The sequence below is a fragment of the Colossoma macropomum genome, unplaced genomic scaffold (assembly GCF_904425465.1).
Source record: "Colossoma macropomum unplaced genomic scaffold, Colossoma_macropomum, whole genome shotgun sequence".
Taxonomy (NCBI): domain Eukaryota; kingdom Metazoa; phylum Chordata; class Actinopteri; order Characiformes; family Serrasalmidae; genus Colossoma; species Colossoma macropomum.
Genome location: NW_023494796.1, coordinates 29624119 through 29638819, shown reverse-complemented (window position 1 = coordinate 29638819; position 14701 = coordinate 29624119). Strand labels below are relative to the sequence as shown.

Genomic DNA, 14701 nt, shown 5'->3' with positions numbered 1-14701 from the left:
TCACTTTTTAAGCGATTACAGCTCTTCAGACAGACGGACAGAAGGAAAACAGTGATGAATTTGTTGAAATGTACATTATTTTGACATTAATAAAACTACATCAACACTATTACTGGAAAAAAAGGTTGGCATGTATGAAATAAATGTAATGCATCACTTTCTAAGTGGTTATAGCTATACAGAAGGACAAAAGTGATGAACTGAATTAAGTACAATATTTTGGCATTAATATAAGATATTACATCAACATAACTATTGTCAAAAGTAGGTACTCAATTCACCACTTTATCAGTGTGGATAGACACACATAGAGATAAACAGACAGATACACATAGAGAAAGCTACTCTCTCAGTGTAGATAGCAGCACTGGCAGATAAACAGGCAGACAGACAGGTCAGTACAACTACTGCAAAGAGTTCATTTCAGTGCATCACTTTTTAAGCGATTGCAGCTCTACAGACAGACGGACAGAAGGAAAACAGTGATGAATTTGTTGAAATGTATATTATTTTGACAATTATTCAAATATATTACATCAACACAATTACTGCAAAAAAGGTTAGCATGTATGAAATAAATTCAATACTTTCGCTTTAAGTGGTTAGAGCTACATATGACCTGAATTATGCACATTATTTTCACATTAATATATCACATCTACGTAATTATTGTCAGAGGTAGCTATTCAATGCATCACTCTATCAGTGTAAACAGATAAACAGACAAATACATATAGAGATAGCTAGACAGACAGAGAGGCAGACAGACAGACAGATCAGCACAATTACTGCAAAAAGACAGACTGACAGTGATACACTGAACTGAATTTCAGCAAGTGTCAGGGATGTATCAATTAAATTCACTGCATTGCTTTTTTCAGTGTAGACAGAGATACATATAGATAGAGATGGACAGAGAGATAGACTAAAAAGTGATATACTGAATCTAACTGTTTCAAATGTACATCATTTACACATTAATAAAATATTAGATCACAAATCTTGTGAAGAGCAGGCATGTATCAATGAAATCAGGTTCACATTCAATTTTTAGATACGGAGAGACAGGCAGGCAGACAGACAGAGAGATAGACAGACAGATAGATAGACAGACATACAGATAAATAGATAGATAGATAAATAGATAGATAGATAGATAGATAGACAGACAGATAAACAGACAGACAGACAGATAGAGAGAAAGATAGATAGACAGGCAGACAGAAAGATAGACAGACAGATAAACAGACAGACAGACAGATAGAGAGAAAGATAGATAGACAGGCAGACAGAAAGATAGACAGACAGATAAACAGATAAACAGACAGTCAGATAGATAGACAGACAGACAGACACAGACATACAGACAGATAGCTAGATAGACAGATAGACAGATAGATAGATAGATAGATAGACAGACAGACAGACAGATAGATAGACAGGCAGACAGATAAACAGACAGACAGACAGATAGATAGACAGGCAGACAGATAAACAGACAGACAGACAGATAGATAGACAGATAAACAGACAGACAGATAGACAGACAGATAGACAGACAGACATATAGACAGACAGACAGATAGATAGACAGACAGATAGACAGATAGATAGACAGACAGACAGACAGATAGACAGACAGACAGACAGACACAGACATACAGACAACTAGATAGATAGATAGATAGATAGATAGATAGATAGACAGACAGACGGACGGACAGACAGACAGATAGACAGACAGACAGACAGATAGACAGATAGATAGACAGACAGACAGACAGACAGGCATCAGCACAATTATAGCAAGTAGATACACTAAAAAGTGACACGCTGAACTGATACTTATCAAGTCAGGGATGCATCGATTAAAGACAGACAAAGATACAGATAAACAGACAGACAGAAAGACACAAACACACTCTTTAAAATATGGTTCTTCAAGGGTTCTTTAGTAAAGAAAATGGTTCTATATAGAACCATGAACACTTCAAGAACACTCTACATGCTTAAAGTGTTCTTTGCATCATGGAATGGTTCTTTAGACTGATGGAGAATGGTGCTGTAGTTCTATAAGGAACCTTTCTGAAAACCCTTGAAGAACAGTCCGTTTCTGAGTGCGCAGATAATCAGACAGTCAGATGCCACTGGGGACGCAAGCCTGCTTTTCCGCTGCTGACAGCATCCCTCACTGCTGTGTGACTGCGCAGCCCTGCTGTCTGTGCTGAGGGTGGGACAGGAGGGAGGGAGGGAGGAAACTTTCTCCCTTTAATGAGCTCTCCTTCTCCACCTCCTCCTCCTCCAGCATACCATTCACTCGCAGTGCTGAACCTGAACTCAGCCGCACGCGCTCTCCAGTCATGCCTCTCGGAGCCTTTTACCTGTGAGAGACTTTTTCAGCTACGCCTCAGTATTTTCTACAGGACTCTCAGCCTCCACAGGTAGGTTTACCTCACTTTCCTCTCTTCCACAGTCCCCTGCTGATGTAGCCTGTGACCCCAGCGCTGGTCAGTCTGGATACAGTGCCTTATATCTCAGTCTGCTTCATGTTTCCCCACTTATTTGAGCTAATTAGCTGCTTGTTTATGTCGCGCTTCCACCTGGACCGGAGTTAGACCAGAACACTCACCTCTTTCCAAGGTCCGTAGGCTTGTGTGGCTTCATTTGTGTGAGAATAAACTTAAAGTATTTGTTAATGACGAGCATTTTAGGCTTTTCTTATCGTTTAGCTTTGGAGCGTCTGTTTTCTGAGTACTCTCTTATTGAGAGGGATTTGTGAGCCCTGCGCTCCGTTAGCGTTATTTTTCCCACCTGTATTCCGTGACAAGCCCCGCCTCCTGTGCTAGATTGGCTAGTACCTCAATCTCTGTCCGCTGCCTGTGAGTGATCAGCCAATCGTAGCCGAGGAGGGCGCGGCTTGTCTGAATACGGGTGGGGAAAAAAAGAACGCCTGCTGGTGAACTACTAGTATGGACTTGAATCACTTCGCCTGAAGCTGTTACTGTAGATTCACCCCACTTAAAGGGGAATTCCACCAATTTTTCAAAATTTTTGCATAGTTGGGTTGTAAACAGAGCCATTTAGAGTGGTTTGGTGTGAAATTGTTGGTTGTAGAGACTCATTTCTTTACAGTGGTGGTGATAGGAGCCAGGGGTCGCCATGACTACAACACAAAAAGAGCCATTTTATTTATCAGTGAACCCATACGTGTCTTCTGAGTGTTTATATGGAATGTTGATGATGGTAAAATAATAAAAAAATCTGAAAAAAAGACTTTTCTTTGCCTCACAGCGCCGTGCTTGTACCCCTCCACCATAAATGGATTCAAATAAATGGGCGTTTTAGGCCAAAACGTTATCACAGAACTGTTGTAAAACAGTGTCTCAGTCATCAGGCAGTGAATTCATAACCATTTCATGTAGTAACTTTCTGTGAGGGAGCTTTTAGAGGTGGATGTCTGATTCCTGTCACCACCACTGTGAACAGTTCTTACTAAGTTTCTCTAGACAACTTTGTTTACACTTTACATTTGATTATATGGAACTTTTAAAAAAAAATGGTGGACTTCCCCTTCAACTTTTCCACAGCTTTTCCAGAGTTTGCCACTGCTAAAACTGTCGTTACATGTTTTTTTTTTGCTTGTTTCAGGTGTGAATAGACTTATAGTAGATATAATATCTATTAAAAGTGTATCTTTTAACCCAAAAACAGCATTTTAAATGTATTTTAAGCTCAGACCTCATAGGGAATGTGATAAATTGCCCATGGCTCTCAGCTTCAGTCAGCTGTAGCTGAAGGTGAACCTGATGAGACTTGCATTGCTTGTCAGTGCCAAGAGTTAAACTAGCACAGTCTGTGAGGTGTCCTGTCAACAGAAAAGATGTGTATGCAGCGCTCTGTATGCAAAAAAGGGGAAAAAGTGGCCCTGCAGAGACATGTCCCTTCTTTTCCTTCTCTAATTTGCAGGTCCTGCTGTTCTCTGTTGTTTAGCAGTGTTTATCAGTTTGGGATACGGTTTACTGCAGGGAAGCTAGGCGTGGGAGCCTTCCCTAACTTCAAACTGTCTAATCTTGTTAAACAGAGTCTCTTGGTTACTTTTTGAAGCCATTCCTGGAGATTAAAACAGTCGCGATTAAAAAGGTGCTGGATAAATGTGACGTTATGCTTCAAGTAGGACTTCAGAATTACTCTCGAGAAATTTAACGTGTGGTAAAAGTGCATAAACCACATCATGCCTTATTTACGCCCTGCTTGTCCTTGGAGATTTATGGAAGTTCACTGAGACGGCCTTATGGATGACCGTTTATAGTGCCCTGACCTAGAACCACACTCATTCTGATCATTTGACCCTCGGCCAAATCCTTGCACGAGACAAACCTGTAACTACAGCATGCAAAGAAATGCATAACTTAGAAACTAATGATAATAATTACAATAAATAAGGTAAACAGACAAATACATGCACATCATATTCTTTATCTTTTATTGTTGTTTGCATCATGAGTCCCAACCAGACCATGTTTGGAGGATCTGAATAATGGCAATGCCACAAAAAGGCCTTTGTAGATCAACCATATGTGTAAGTAACCCACGCTTAGTTTGTAATCTGAGAGGTCAGCCTCCACTCTTAAATAAGAAGGGTTCTTTAGTAAAGGGTTCTATTTAGAACCATGAGTTCTATGTGGAAACATTTCATGCTTAAATGTTTTATTTGCCATGATGAGATGGTTCTTCAGATTGACGGAGAATACGTTGTATATGGTTCTATATAGCACCAAAAGGGGTTCTGCTATTGTTACAAGCTCGACATCGTAACAGTAGAAGAACAACTTTTGGTGCAACACTCTTAAAAAAAGAAGGTTCTTCAAGGGTTCTTTAGTAAAGACAGTGGTTTTATATAGAAGCATGAACACTCAAAGAACCTTCTGGATGATTAAAGGGTTCTTTATATGGTGAAAGTTTGTTCGGATTGATGGAGAATGTGCTGTAGATGGTTCTATATAGAACCTTTTTGAAAAGTGTTCTTCTATTGTTACATCATAACAGTAGAAGAACCATTTTTGGTGCTACACTCTTAAAAAAGGGTTATTTAGTCAAAACAGTGGTTCTACATAGAGCCATGAACACTGCAACAACCCTTTGCATGATTAAAGGGTTCTTTGCATCATGAAACAGTTTTTGTGCCAAAGATGGTTCTATATAGAACCTTTTTGAGAAGGGTTTGTTCTTCTACTGTTACAAGCTTGACACCATAACAGAAGAAGAACTCTTTTTGGTGCTACGCTCTTAAAAAAGATGGTTCTTCAAGGGTTCTTTAGTAAAGACAGTGGTTTTATATAGAACCATGAACACTTAAAGAACCTTTTGGATGATTAAAAGGTTCTGTGCATGGTGTAATTGTTCTTCAGATTGATGGAGAATGGAGTGTTGTGTATAGTTATGTATAGTACCGTTTTGAAAAGGGGTCTATATATAGCACCAAAAAGGCTCTTCTATAGTTACAAGCTTCAAATTGCAATGGTAGAAGAACCCTTTTGGTGCTACATAGAACCATTTTCAAAAAGGTTCTATACATAACCATACACAACACATTCTTCATCAATCTGAAGAACAATTACACCATGCACAGAACCATTTAAGCATGCAAAAGGTTCAATGTAGTACTCATGTACCATTCCCTTTACTACAGAACCCTTGAAGAACCAACTTTGGCAATGTCTGGTTGGGACTTTAATCAAACAGAATGTGCAGCTTTAGCCTGTGGGCCTGATTGAGTTGCTTGGCCACTAAATTAATGACGTCCACTGGGTTTACAATTTTGTAGTCAACGTTGTGCAGCTTCGCCATTTCACTAGCTTTTTGCGATGCTTTAAAGTTAAAGGAAAATATGTGAAAAAGGAGGAGTTTGTCCATCATCCACTGTAAGAATTGGTGTTATGGGTCTGAAAGGATGTGTAGCTGTTCAAGAAGAACCTCACTGAGAAAAGGAGACGGAAACATCAAACAAAGAAGCTGAACAATGGACTGACCACCCCAGAGTGCAGACCTCAACACCACTGAATGTGTTACTTGGATTGCAGAAAATCCAACCTTGGAAAAACTGCAAACTCCCAAAAAGAATGGAAGCTGTAATAAAGGTAGAGAGTGGACACACTAAATAGCGAAATTAGAAATAATTTTTAGTTGTTGTGGCTTCTATGAAATTTTCATTCATTCATTCCTATTCTATGCCACTCATTCTCCTATCTCAGCGGCAGGCTCCAGCACCCTGGCCTGACAGTACGTCTTTGGACTGTGGGAAGAAACCCACCCAGACACAGGGAGAACATGCAAACTCCACCCAGAAAGGACCCTGGTTACCCGGCCAGGGAATCGAACCCAGACCCTTCTTGCTGTGAAGCAACAGTGCTACCTACTTGGCCACTGTGCTGCTGTTATGGCTGGAAATGATGAAGCATAGTACGTAAAAAGTCTTGTGGACATCAGTTGCAATCGGCTACTTTTTTCACACTGCACCAGCTAAAACATGATTTGTAAATATACCACGTGCAAGGATAGACAATAAAGTCTTATATATCTCTTGACCTGGTAAAGTTCACTATTCTGACAACAAGGTTCATATTTTTCACACTTTTTACATTAAAAGTCTGTCCATGGTGCTGAAGTAATAGACCCTTCCTTACCGCTTCACCTCATGACCTGAAAGTGTGTAGCATCTTAATGCATAAATGACCACTTGCTAAGGGTAAGGAGGGGACTATGAAGAAAAGATGTTTAGTAGGAACGCACTTGCCCATGGCTCTATGCCTCATTGAGTTAATTAGCAAGCGAAGCAAACATTAATGCAATCTGTTTTTTTGAGAGGTTGCCCAATTTTAACCCCGATTTAACCCCTGACAACAAATGTTCACGTTAAGAAGCAAATATGCAGGTTGGAAGCTTGACTGGAAGTGATTAAGAGCAGGACGATCTTTAGCCTTCTGCTGTGGCGCTGGAGTAATCAGGGGACTTCCGATATTTACAGACGTTTGATTTTTACGGCTGTAGTTCTGTAGTGCGAGACAAAAGCAGTAGAAATTCTGTAAAAGACTGATGTAAAGTGTGAGATGCTCTATGTTTTCGCAGTCTGTTAGTGTTTAGGTGGTGTAGTGTATGCCTGACTGAATAATTGCTATGTCTGGCCCAGGGGACGGCAACACGCTGCTTCGGAGCCACATGTGGCTCTTTTACTGACCTGTAAAAGCAGAATTAGATATGTAGGTATAAATAAAATAATCCTCCTTTACAGTAAAATAAAGCTCTGCTGATCGTTCAACACAGTTTAACAATAAATGGTCTTAAACTCTGGAGTTAATGTAGAACTGCTGATTCACCCTTTAACCCTGAAGATCAGCGCAGACTGCTGGTCACCATAGCAACGTAGATAACGATCTCACCTAGCTAGCAGCTAACGAAACAGCAAAGAGAGAGATTTAAGACGAACATCGATAATTTGGACTTATTTGCATTTCTAATCCCTCCAGCTGGTTTCCTGATATGTTTAATCTGAAACGACAAACTGACCAACACTGAAAAGTCACACAGCTGTAGTTAGCTTCTTGTTTGCCAGCTTCTCATTCGAATGATCCCGTTCCACCTTAAATGGTGCAGCAGTAACATTCTGGCACCTCAGGCACCATTTAAGTGGGAACAGGAAAATTCAAACAAGAAGCTGGAGAATGAGAGGCGACTTCAGCCTTTTTTTCACCATCAACCCAGCGATTATCATCTTTTAAAGCTTCGTCATTCGGTCCGAGTCATCACTGATATCCGATTACATCGCCCCATCGTCAAGGCCGAGCAGGCATTAATCAAGTCATGAAGCGCATAAACAAGGCAAAGAGTCATACTGAAGGGACAAGCTGACAACTTCTACACAGGCAATCAATGCTTGAAATAAGGCTCAGTTAAGTGCAGAGAAGACACCACTGGCAAGACTTCACAAACTGCTGAGGCACACTGGGGAGTATATATAGTGGTGCTGATGAAAACCCAGTGTGTGGGAAATGATAACCAGGTGCCGGTGGTTTGCGTCCGGCAAGGCTGACTGCTGATAGGCTGACTTAGAGGAGGGCGTAGGCGAGGGCGTGACGGTAACACTGGTTTGGGAAATCTGGTCATAGACTCACTTCTTATTTAGTTAAGTGTTATTTTTGTGGATGTGTTTATAGTTGATGTCACAAAGCCCGGAAAGCCCTGATTGGGAAAGGGGAATTCCACCAATGTTTTCAAAATTTCTGCATCATTTAATTGGTGAGCTGTAAACAGAGTCAGTCAGGGTAATTTAACATGAAATGGTTGCTTGTGGAGATTAAGGTTTCTTTGCAGTGGTGGTGATAGGAACCAGGGGTCACCATGACTACAACACAAATATAGCCATTTTGTTCACTATCCAAAGCCACCAGTGAACCTATATGTGTCTTCTGAGTGTTTATATGGATATAAATATTTTAAAAAAGTATGTTTTAAGCTAAAAGTTTATCTCAGAATTATCATAAAACTTGCATCAGACAATGTATTCGAAACCATTTTGTGTAATAGTTGTTTATTTCAGACGTCTGGTTCCTATCACCACCACTGTGAACAATTCTGACTCTGTAAGTTTATCTAGAACAGAGCATTTCACACCAAACCGCTCTGAATGAGTGAAAAAATCCCCTTTAACTGAGTGCAGTCAGGACTTTTGTTCGCCTTCATAGCCATAAAGCAGACTGTTACATTTTGATTTAGATGATCTGAATGATCTACTGCTGTAATGAAATACCTAATACAACAGAATCTTCCTAATAGAGGCATGAAATTAAGCTATGTTTATTTTGTTTGTCATAACTCTGTCAGGCCGTGTTGGTTCAAGCATTTCAGATAAAGAATGTACTGACGGAATGTCAGCTTCTCCCATCCAAGTAGCTGCATTCATAAGAATGTAGCATGTAAAGACTGATCCTAGATCAGCACTTTTACTCGGGGATATTTGATACCTATGGCCCCCAGGTCATTTCATATCCTGAGTGGTGTTGGGTTAACAACTTTCAGCTCAAACGTGTCAGTGAGAAGTGTTTGTCTGTGCTGCCTTTGCTCAAATTAAAAAAGGAATGAACTATATTGTTTGAAAGTGTTTGGATTGGTAATGTCTCAGCAAATAATCAACATAAAAATCACATAATGCTGTGGAGGCACTGCTGCTCAGTGACCTGAGAACATTGCTAGATGACCCAGGAAATGGTTTGGGACTAGTGAATGAAAATTCACATTCATAGTCATTCTGCTAGCTGCGTTTCTCACGGATTGACCATCCCCATATATACAGTTGTATGCAAAAGTTTGAATACTTCTGCAACTTTAAGAATTTCTATTTATTTGCTAAATTTAACATATTGGGAAAAACATATAAATATAAAAATAAAATGTGAAATGTGCCATAACTTTTGCACAGGCTGTGTTGTTTTATTTTTCCCCCAATATGTTAAATTGAGCAAATAAACAGTAACTTTGCATTAAAATCTGCAGCAATGTGCTCTCTGTAGAGGATTTCAACCTAAATACATAAAGAAACATGCATCAAAACAAATGATGAGTAAAAGATGCTGTCAAATTTGACATTTATTTTGAACCACAAAATGGGAGAAATGGATAAATGGGAAAAATTGAATTTATATGGGCGTCACACTTTACTTTTTTAGTCCCCTGTGGATGATCAATAGATACTTATTATTAACAACTTATTAACAATGATACTTCATTGATCAACAGCAACATTATGGTTAGGGTTTGGTTTAGGACAAGGGTTGGCAACATGTGACCCCGCAGCCTATGCGGCATATTTACTGTCCTGTTGTGGCTCCACAGCTGAATTAGATTTGTAGGTAAAAATAAAATAATCCTCCTTTACAGTAAAATAAAGCTCTGCTGATCGTTCAACACAGTTTAACAGTAAATGGTCTTAAACTCTGGAGTTAATGTAGAACTGCTAATTCACCATTTAACCCTGAAGATCAGCACAGACTGCTGGTCACCATAGCAACACAGACAATCTTGCCTAGCTAGTAGCTAACGAAATGGCAAAGAGAGAGATTTAAGATGAACATCGATAATTTGGAGATGAATGGACTTATTTGCGTTTATAATCACTCCAGCTGGTTTAACGTTTAATCTGCAACGAGAAACTGAACGAGAAAAAAAGTTGTGAGACTGAAATCAGCTTCTCATTTGCCACATTCTCGATCGAATTCTCCTGTTCTACCTTAAATGATCCAGCAGTTACATTCTGGCGCCTCAGGCATCATTTAAGGTGGAACAGGAAAATTCAAACAAGAAGCTGGTGAGTGAGAAGCGACTTCAGCCTCGTAAAAAGTCGAACGTTGAGATACATTTTACAAGAAACTGTTCTACAGTTTTGTGGAAAAGTTTCCTGCTGGAGATGTGAGAAAAGCAGCTATAGCTGAGCTAAAGCTTAAAGCAGAGTAGAGTAAGTCTGAGTTTTCATATATATTTTTAGCCTACACTAGGACATCAGCACATACTGAGACATATTTACAGCCAAGATGGTAAAATGGACATAAAATGTTGTGGCTCCCAAGGTGGTTTGATTTTTGCTGAAAGAACAAAATGGCTCTTCTTAACATTTGGGTTGCGACCTCTGGGCTAGGAGTAGGTGTTGGTTTTGCGTTGAGGTCAAGTTTAGGTTTAGGGAGAGATTTAAAAGAATCCATAACATTCGGCTTAGTTCTGTTGCATTTAATAGCCATTTAGTTGAATATTAGTTCAGGACAGACTGAGCATCTATAAAGTACATACAGTGGGCTATCAAAATGAAGTGTTAGCAAGGCTGTACTTCAGCCTGAGTTATTTACATGTTTCAAAATGATGCTACAGACATCAAGAGGGTTATTGAAATAATACAGGTCTGAATTCTATGACTTCTATGCACAACTCACTAATCAAAAACACTTATGAAGCTACTTTCACGGCACAAAAGCGGCCTTCAGGATGAATCTTGAGAAATATCTGTCCGATTGCTGTCAGAGTGAGCAGATGACGTTGCTTTGGGAAAATGAGAGGATGACCAACACATGTTCTGCCATGGTAGTTTGAGCCCCACACTCCTCTGATCTTAAAAATAAACGTGCCAGGAAGAGTTCTTTGGAGCAATCCCATAGAAGAACCACTTTTGGTTTCAACTGAGCTTTTTTAATGAACCATTAACTGAAAGGTTCTTTAGGGAACTGGACATGACACTGCTCCAGAAAACTCTTTCTGACATTTTTATTTTTAAGAGTTTATGACTCTAGAATACTGAATGACATACGGCTTTGTTGTTTGGGCTTATTTTGAGTAAATGACTAGTATGCATGGATAGCTTTACATCTCTATGAAAGTCTTGCTGGCCTGTTTAACGACTGGCCAGTCTTGTACCTGGGTGCATCAGTGTGCAAAGTGGCCCCTGGTATTCAGAGGACCTATGTTGGCTGGCTACTATCTCACTCGCCATAGTGATGCTGATGCTTCAATGGCAGCAAAATGTTTGGTTTAAACTTTGTTTTTGTTTGTTTTTTTGGGTTTTTTTTTTTTTGCACTTTTCTAGTTTGGTAAAGTGGCTTTCCTCATATTAACTTAGATCCTGTAAATCTCCTCTTCAGTTTGAGAAATTAGGAACAGTTCAGCCTTTCCACCAAATTCTTGAGCCTGTTTTTTAGATTTACACGTTTTCCAGAGGAATCCTCGGCCTAGTTACAGTTTCTAGGCTATGAAGGACCAACTGGGTGAACCAGTTTGCTGCAGTGCTGCAGCTCTAATTAGTTAAGAACACCAAAGACAGAAGGTGATTGTGGGTGAAGCAGCTAATCAATGAATTGTATTTGAGCATCTATATGACCCTAATGAACAACATAACATTATAAATAGTTTATTTTTGGGGACCTAAATCTCTTTGATTTTGAAACATTCAGGGGGTTCAGGAGGTTAATTAGGAGGTCCTGGACCTCCCCTGTATTCTGCACCTTGGGCTGCATCATTTTTATTGTTTTACATCCTGCTATCATGTCTGAAAAAGCAGCAGATGAACTGACCAAGATCAGCTTTAAACAAATCAAACATGGGGATGTAGCTTCGCTGAGCACTCTCCCAGCGAAGGCTAGACACCCTATACACCTTTAGCAGGAGAGCTTTAGCTGATCTTATCAGATACTACTGTTTTTACCATACATCACTGTCTGGCACAGCAACAAAGAGCAAACCCATGTTCCAGAAATCATGCTTTTAGCCCACGCCTGGGTCTATTGTGTATGTCTGCTCACCTGTATGCCATTCAAAAGCACGACTGAATGAAGCATGAAAGACTGGCAGGCGCAACCATAGGTTTTCACACCTATTGTAAAGCAATACCCCGAGTGTGCTCTTTGAGACAAGCTGAGACAACATCCTGTTCCTGCTCCACTCGGCTCCTTATCTTATCCGTGGATGTGTCTTTGGAGAAACAATGTGTTGCCCTGCAGGTGAGTGCAGACACATTTTGAGGTTACACTTATAAAGGTGTCAAAAAGGCGCCCCAGAATAATCCCTTTAGAACCTTTCAAAGGACCAAACTCAGTTGAAACCACTCAGAGAAAGATTCTATGGAGAACCACATGGAGCTCCTCTATGTTGTCTCTCCAGAGAACCCGTTTTAGCCCCTTTATTATAAGTGTGCTGCTGACTAAGGTCAAAAACAGGAACGTGTTCTGTGCAATGCAACCTTCAGGTATGCAAAGGAGCAGGTATTTAAAACAAGGGCAAATCCAACTCGCAATTTGTGTGATTATGAAATTTTCACATTTCTAGGACTACAAGAGAGTAATTGTTCAGAGGCTTGTTGCGTTCAAGGTACTGGCTACCACGGCCCTGCAGCGGGAGGGCTCAACGTCTGATGAACCACAGAAACTTCAATGTGGTTCCAAGTGAGAATCGGGAAATCTAACAGTCGTTCTTGGGCAACAATTTCAAAAATCATCCCCTTAACCCTTTAAAATCCCAGGCTTATTACATACTAAGGCTTATTATTCAGTAACTACATGGACCTCAATGCAAACCGGCAGGAGCTATTCTTAGGTTATAGAGGTGTGTAATAAACTTTGGGCCTCCTGTTGGGCGCTGACCTAAGGGGGTTAAAAAAAAGGGGTTAAAAAAAGGGTGTCCAACGTTTTTCAACGAGGGAATCAAAACACCTGGTTGGCACAGTCTTTACCAAAATATTGTTACTTTGTTGTAACCTTATGCATTCAAAATAAAAAAACAAACATATATAACAATAAATATTAACTGAACTACTGAAGATGCTGCTGCAAGACCAGTCTAGCTTCCAGTTTTAGTTTCTCCGTCCTCTCATGTCTATGGTTGTTTATCACTTAATATTAAAATGTCCATATGCTATATATTAATGTTTTTTATTTTTCTCCCCTCAAGTCCACTTACAATATTTGTGTGAATTTATGACCAAAAACTGCCATTAATCAGTTTTACATGACCTTTTTCCATCCATTTTTATCAATTAGAATAAAACAGGCAGTTTTTGTTACTGTGCCTTTATGTAAAAGGCCTCTGTTCAGATTCTGAAGCAGTCCAGTGATGAAACACTCCATATAACTTAAGCCCGAATGCTGTATAGGTGGACACTGATAAATGTGTCGGTTTACATCACATCATTTAAAAGCGAGCGTTTTTTGCAGCTTTGTTTCTGTATAGGCATAAATGTATATGTATCTGTATAGACTGGGAAAAGAATGGTACATTTTGAAACCTGAACAGTGTTTATGTACTACATCAACCTGTTTCATTTAAAAAAAGTGAGGAAATGTTGTGTTTTCATGATATTGATTACAGTTCTCAATGTCAGTTTTGTGTTTTTTGTCTGTAGTTAATTTAATTTGAAGGTCTAGTCAGAGAAAAAGACTTATACTTTAGCTGACTTTGTTAACCATGGCTCACAGTGGTGCTACCCTGTGAAAACTGTGGCACATTGGCTGGTGGGCCACCTTTAATGCATTCTAAGAGAGAAGCCAAGGAATTAAAATCAATGAGCTCCCAGAGAGCACGGCCCATTGTCCTCTTCTGGACCCCCGGCCACTGATGGCCGTGGCATTGCCAGGATTTGAACTCATGATCTCCTGATAATGGGGCCCCATTTGATGAAGGGATAAGCTTAAACTGCACTCAGGAGCTTTTGAAAACAGCTGCTAATGAATAATCATTTGACAGTTCAACACGCTTGGAGGAGAATGTAATTCTGTTATTCCAGCTAACAGACGTCCACACTGGCTAGCAACATGCTATGCATGGGGGGAGAGCGAGGCCAGTAATGCTCTCTCGGTTCAAGTCTGCACTTAAACTTTCGTTTAATTTTCCACCCCATGAAAACATCCAGGTCCTAGCCCTGTGTTTTCCTTTTAATCATCTTTTTGGCTACTGTCCCACACACCCACACAAGTCACTTCCCCTTATTAGGCTTCCCTTTGGCGTCCTCTAGTCACATCCGCTATTCTCCAACACAAACTCTTGTTCGCCGCCAGCAGTAATGGGTGAAAACTCCCACGCGTCAGCCTCCGCTTGGCTTCGGTTGCAGGCCTGGAGGAGAACCTAATATAGGTGAACACACGGTAGTAATAACAGGTGTTTGGCAAATGACGAAAGT

At 40.0% G+C, this 14701-nt stretch overlaps 1 protein-coding gene across 8 annotated transcripts in view; it reads left to right on the top strand.

Moving 5' to 3' along the window:
• Positions 1–2326: 2326 nt before the first annotated feature.
• The window catches only part of vit (vitrin), a 46970-nt gene continuing 34595 nt past the window's right edge, over positions 2327–14701 (top strand). For all 8 annotated transcript variants that reach the window (XM_036583287.1, XM_036583286.1, XM_036583285.1 and 5 more), the window contains exon 1: positions 2327–2441. The gene's annotated coding sequence lies outside the window, so the exon portion shown is untranslated. The remainder of the gene's footprint in view (positions 2442–14701) is intronic.